The following is a 6,477-nucleotide window of genomic DNA, read 5'->3' on the forward strand; positions in this document are numbered from 1 at the left end:
TGAATCGTGGCACATACCCGTCGCAACCGCCGTCACCGCCGCACGTCGGGATCCTGGGACACCCACTCTGTCGTCTCTATGACAGCAGAGTTCCTGTGAGCTGGTCAGGAGCCGATCTCATTGGCTCCTGGCCCTATCTTTCAATGTAAGCCAATGACCCGCTGACAGGGCTCTGCCATTATAGAGACAGGCAGAGCCAGTGAGCTGCAGTGACAGACGGCAGGGATTAAGCGGCGAGATTGGGGGGAAATGTACGCCCTGCCAGCCAGGTGACCACCAAAACAGGGCATAGATTTCAATTAGCTTGATCCTTAAGTAGTTAATCACCCAATTTTAGTGCTCTCATCGCTTCCCACTCATCTTTGAACAGGTTTGAATGCTTTGGTTTGGTCTCTATGTGGCCACTCTATCAATACTTTTGATTGCTAACTTCACACCGCTTTGCATATGAGTGCATACTTGGGATTTGTGACAACCTTGTAATCAGGTATGTTGGGTTGGCAGCACCACAAGATAGATGTCAGAAATAACCCTGGTCTGATTAGGAGTATTTGGAAGGGAGACTGTGATCTCTATTTATAGAACTCTACTGCTCCTCTTCACTGCACATCTTTATTCATACAACGGTGAACAGCTGTCCATCATTACTGTGATACAAAATCTGGGGAAATAATCAGCAACAAAGCAAAGGGGTGTAGAGGGAAGTAAATATAGGTTGATGGGTTTCCCATTGCCTTGCACCTCTAAGTTGTCAAAGTCAATGAGTTCTTTCAGCAGTGAAGAGACTTTTTATTGCTTTATAATTAGCAATCTCAAAGACCTCCAGCAGGGAAATAATGGCAAAATTAGCATTCACATTTTTCCTATTTATTGCCTCTTTATAAAAGGAAACCACAGTGAAAATGAGATCTAAATCAACCGTTAATGCACATTGCTGGGTTAACATGTCTACAAATGGATGCTTTGGTTTGAGTACAAATTTTCCATATCTGACTGGAGTACCGTTAAGGGTTGTAGCATTTGTCTATAAAAAGCCTGGATCTTTTTGTTAAAATAGCAGCTAAAGTAAGATTTATGGAACATTAATATCATGCGAGCCTTTATAAAATGCCAGGAACACAATGTACCACCAAGGAGCTCAGTGCCATGAATACGATTAAAATGACTTAGCAAAGGTGTTACGGTATCTGTTAACACCGCTGTCTGCTCTCAGTGAGCCGATACCTGGCACCAGCGGCAAACTCTCAGGTGGATAAACAAATTCAAATCTAAGGAAATAAATTTCAGATTTACGATTTGGAAGAATAACAAACTTTTATGTAAGACTGCAATCTATTCTGGAGCGATCAGTCAGACAGCTCATGAAAAAGCCAAAGTGAGAATTCTATCCATCTGGACATTTGTTCTGTCTGCTTAAAAATAATCCATATTCAAAATATGTTGTTTCCTCAACTTTAGCCAAAAGCTGCAATGAATAAATTATTACATAATTACATAGATATTTAGGCTGAAAAAGACATACGTTCATCGAGTTCAACCAGAAAATGAGGTAGAACAGTAGCCTATACCCTCACATAGCAAAAAAACAAGGCATGGTCTAATTAGCCCCAAAAGGTAAAAAAAAATCCCTCCCAACTCCAGATGGCAATCAGATAAAAATCCTGGATCAACACCACTGGGAATTACTTAGTAATTATAGCTGTGGATGAGTCAATGCAAAAAAAGCACCTAAGCCCGCTTAAACTCTAAAATAGAATTTGCAATAACTACCGTATTTCGCGCCGTATAAGACGCTCCGGAATATAAGACGCACCCAGGTTTAGAGGGCAAAAACCAGGAAAAAAAAAATACTAAACCTGGTGCGTCCATATTCCAGGAGCGTCTTGTACATGTCCTTCTGTGTGTCCTCATGTGTGCTCCTGTGCCCCCCATATCCCTATGTGTCCTTCTGTGTGTCCCCCTGTGCCCCCATGTGTCCTCCTGTGCCCCCATGTGTCCTTCTGTGCCTCCCATGTGTCCTCCTGTGCCCCCCATGTGTTCTCCTGTGTGTCCTCCTGTGCCCCCCATGTGTTCTCCTGTGTGTCCTTCTGTGCCCCCCATGTGTCCTCCTGTGCCCCCCATGTGTTCTCCTGTGTGTCCTTCTGTGCCCCCCATGTGTCCTCCTGTGCCCCCCATGTGTCCTCCTGTGCCCCCCATGTGTTCTCCTGTGTGTCCTCCTGTGCCCCCATGTGTCCTCCTGTGCCCCCCATGTGTTCTCCTGTGTCCTCATGTGCCCTTATGTGCCCCCCATGGGTTCTCCTGTGTGTCCTCATCTGCCCCCATGTGTCCTGTGCCCCCCATGTGACCTGTGCCCCCATGTGTGCTCCTGTGCCCCCCCATGTGTCCTCCTGTGCCCCCATGTGTTTTTCTGGTGCCTCATGTGTGCTCCGGTGCCCCCATGTGCCCTCATTTGCCCCCCTGGCTTCCTCCCTCCCACCTGCCCGAGTCTCCTGGCCCCCAAATTGAGTGTTAATAGCGGCAACAACTTACCTTTGCCAGGCTCCCGCGCTGATCCTAGATCATTGCGCTGCCCCCCGCTAGCCTCCTCTGCCTCCCCCCTCTGTATCTGGCCCCCCCGGGTGTAGGAATAAGTATCGGCAGCTTACCTCCGCAGTGCGCCCGCGATGACTGCAGACGTCCGTCTTCCAGGCACTTCTCGCTCTAGTGGCCGGCTTGAACTGATGACGCGCAGTTCAAAGCCGGCCACTAGAGCGAGAAGTGCCTGGAAGACGGACGTCTGCAGTCATCGCGGGCGCACTGCGGAGGTAAGCTGCCGATACTTATTCCTTCACCCGGGGGGGGCCAGATACAGAGGGGGGAGGCAGAGGAAGCTAGCGGGGGGCAGCGCAATGATCTAGGATCAGCGCGGGAGCCTGGCAAAGGTAAGTTGCCGCCACTATTAACACTCAATCTGGGGGCCAGGAGACGCAGGCGGGAACAGAAAGGCAGGCACAGAAAGGCAGGGAATCCCCAACGTGGCGGCGGGTCGGCGGTTCGGATCGGCGGGCGTTATTAAGTTGGGGATTCCCTGCCTTTGCCGTATAAGACGCAGGGACTTTTTCTCCCCATTTTTGGGGGAGAAAAAGTGCGTCTTATACGGCGACAAATACGGTACCTCATGTATTAAAACATTCCACATTTTAATCATTCTTATGGTAAAGAAACCTTTCCTAAATAAATTGCTTATGCCTAATACACACATTACGATTTTCTGTGCGATAGATGTATCCGATAGCAAAATCCGTCATGTCCGATATTGCTCCCGATTGTTTCCGCGCTTGATTTCTTATAGTAGTGAATGGAAAAAGATAAGAAAAACGAGCCCAGAATCGTGAACGAAGTCGTGCGGGAAAAACAATCGGGTCGCAAAATGGTACGGAAAATCTTACCGTGTGTACCCAGCATAAAACTTTTTTCCTCCATGCACAGATCATACCCCTAGTACTTTGGATAAGCCCAGGAGCAAAAATCTTATCTGCCAAGGTTTTATATTGCCCTCTGATGTATTTATGCTTGTTAGTTAGATTTCCTCTAAGGCATCTTTTCTCCAGACTAAATAAGCCCAGTTTATCTAAACTTTCCTGGTAAGTGAGACCTTCCATCCCACGTATCAGTTGTGTTGCTTTTCTCTGCACCTGCTCTAAAACTGCAATATCCTTCCTGTAATGCGGTGCCCAGAACTGAATTCCATATTCTAAATGCTGCCTTACTAGAGAGTTAAACAGAATGGTATTCAAGGCCGGTTCTCTCATGAGGCAAGGTGAAACATTTGCATCAGACAGTAGAGATTTCAGGGGCAGCATTTTTGTACTGTGTGTACCTTCCTGAGAAGGAATGGAGTGGCTGAGGGTGAGCATTGTATTTGTCACAGACTCACAGCCAGCCAGTGTGCTATTGTGTTGAGCTGCTGCATGTCATGTGAGAACATTAAATGAAGCAGAGTATATTTTCGGGTGCTGTGAGATCATTTCAAATCGGGGTGGAGGAGCATCCTCACAAGTTTGCCTCAGGCAGCAAAAAGTCTAGAACCGGCCCTGGCAGTATTATGCTAGCATCCTAAGTCTTTATTTCCCTTTTATTGCATCCCAAAATGTTATTTGCTTTAGCTGTTGCTGCTTGGCTTTAATACGATTATTTAAATTGATGTCTACGAGTAATGCTAAGTCCTTCTCCAAGTTTGATGTCCACAACTGTATACTGTTTATTTTGTGTGGTGCTAGATCGTTGGTACAACCAAAATGCATGACTTTACATTTTTCAACATTGCATTTCATCTGCAATTTATGTGCCCATATAGCAATCCTATCCAGATACTTCTGCGATATATCACTATCTCCCTGAGAGTTCATAATTCTGCATAATTTTGTATTATCTGTAAAAAACAACAACATTACTTTCTACTTCATCTACTAGGTCATCAATAAACAAATTGAAGAGCACTGGAACCAGTACTGACCACTGTGGGACCCCACTGCTAACAGTCACCCATTTTGAATATGATCTTTTGACCACAGCTCTGTGTTTTCTGTCCATTAGCCAGTTCCCTATCCATGCACAGATTTTTCCCCAGTCCTTGCATCCTCAACTTTTCCACCAGACTGTTGTGGGGAACAGTGTCTAATGCCTTTACAAAGTACAAGTGTATCGCATCTACAATTCCCGATTTCCAAATTGTACTTAGTAAACCCATGCTGATGCTGAGAAATAAGATTATTCTCTGCTATGAAGTCTTGTATAGCATTTCTTAGGAACCCCTGAAATAGATTGCACTCAACTTATGTTAAGCTTATATTAAGGTATATAATTTCCCAGATCTGATTTTTTGCCCTTCTTAAATAATGGGGAAATGTGGGCTGTATGCCAATCTATTGGAACTATGCCACTTCAGAATGAGTCACAAAAAATAAGATATATCAACAAAAGGAGAGATGCATAGTTGGCACTACAGCATAAAACAGCTGACACTGGCACTACTTAAATTTGGTATGTGACTTCCTGTGACACTCCGTTTGTTTGTGTATGGTTTTACCAAATGCTTATATGGAATAAAGCACCTGCAGTGCCGATAATACCTCCTTCTCCTCATTTTTATACAAAAAATAAGATATAGAGGTTTACCAACAACTGAATGTAATCCTCTTAGCACCTGAAGATGTATGCCATCTGGGACAGGTGCCTTATCAGATTTGATTTTATTAAGTCTTGACTTCACTCCTTCCTATATGAAAGGGAACCTAAACTGAGAAGAATATGGATTTTTCCTTTTAAAATAATACCAGTTACCTGACTCTCCTACTGATCCTGTGCCTCTAATACCTTTAGCCACAGGATGAGCATGCACATTGCAAAGCTGCCCTTTATAGGACACAGAGCCTTCCCTCTCCTTAGGTGAGTATTTTTTTTAAACGTTTCAGAGTCATGTTAAGTTGAATTACTGAAAGAAATGGACTTTTGCATGATATTCTAATTTTTTCAAGTTTCACCTGCAACTCTGATACTTGTGATTGCTAGAATAGATGTGCTACTAATATAAAAGTCTGTTCAGTGTCTCAAATTGTAAAGAATATGCCAAGTAATTAACCATTTCACCACCGCCGCATCGTGTATTTACGCCACCCCTGCACACTGCTTCACAACCAGGGGCGTAAATACACGTACCCGCGTTGTTTACCTCGCCACTCAAAATCACCGCACTGCCGCCGCCCATTTCTGCCGCAGTTCCGCCGCTAAGTTGATCCAGGACTGTGAACAGCTTGTTCCCGTCCCGATCGTTGTCCCCACGATGAATGAAAAGCCGGCATCACGCTGACGCCGGCATTTCATTCAGTAAACAGATACACTATCTACTTCCGAGTACTGTTTACGTACTCTGAAGTTAAGTGCAGTGCCATCTTGTGACCAAAAAGTAAAATGCACTCAAACATACACACACATACACCCACACTTTATATATAGTTATACATACATTTTATTACATTTTAACTCATTACATTCCTACCCTATAGTTACTCAAATAAAACACTTATAAAAATAAATTGTCAGGAAAGAATATTACTGTTAATTTTGCAAATAAAGGATTTTAATTAGATATATATAATTAGAAATCACTAAACTGAAAAAATGCACCTTTATTTCCAGATAAAATATTGGCACCATACATTGACCTAGGGAAATATTTTAAATGTTGCAATAACCGGGACAAATGGGCAAATAAAATGTGTGGGTTTTAACTATGGCAGCATGTTTTATTTTAAAACTATAATGGCCGAAAACTGAGAAATAATGAATTTTTTTCATTTTTTTCTTATTATTCCCTTTAAAATGTATGTAACATAAAATAATTCTTAGCAAAAAGTACCACCAAAGAAAGCCTTATTTGGTGGCGAAAAAAACAATATATAGATCATTTTTATGTGATTAATAACAATAATGTTTTTA

The sequence above is a fragment of the Hyperolius riggenbachi genome, chromosome 1 (genome assembly GCF_040937935.1).
Source record: "Hyperolius riggenbachi isolate aHypRig1 chromosome 1, aHypRig1.pri, whole genome shotgun sequence".
In the NCBI taxonomy this organism is placed as follows: Eukaryota; Metazoa; Chordata; class Amphibia; order Anura; family Hyperoliidae; genus Hyperolius; species Hyperolius riggenbachi.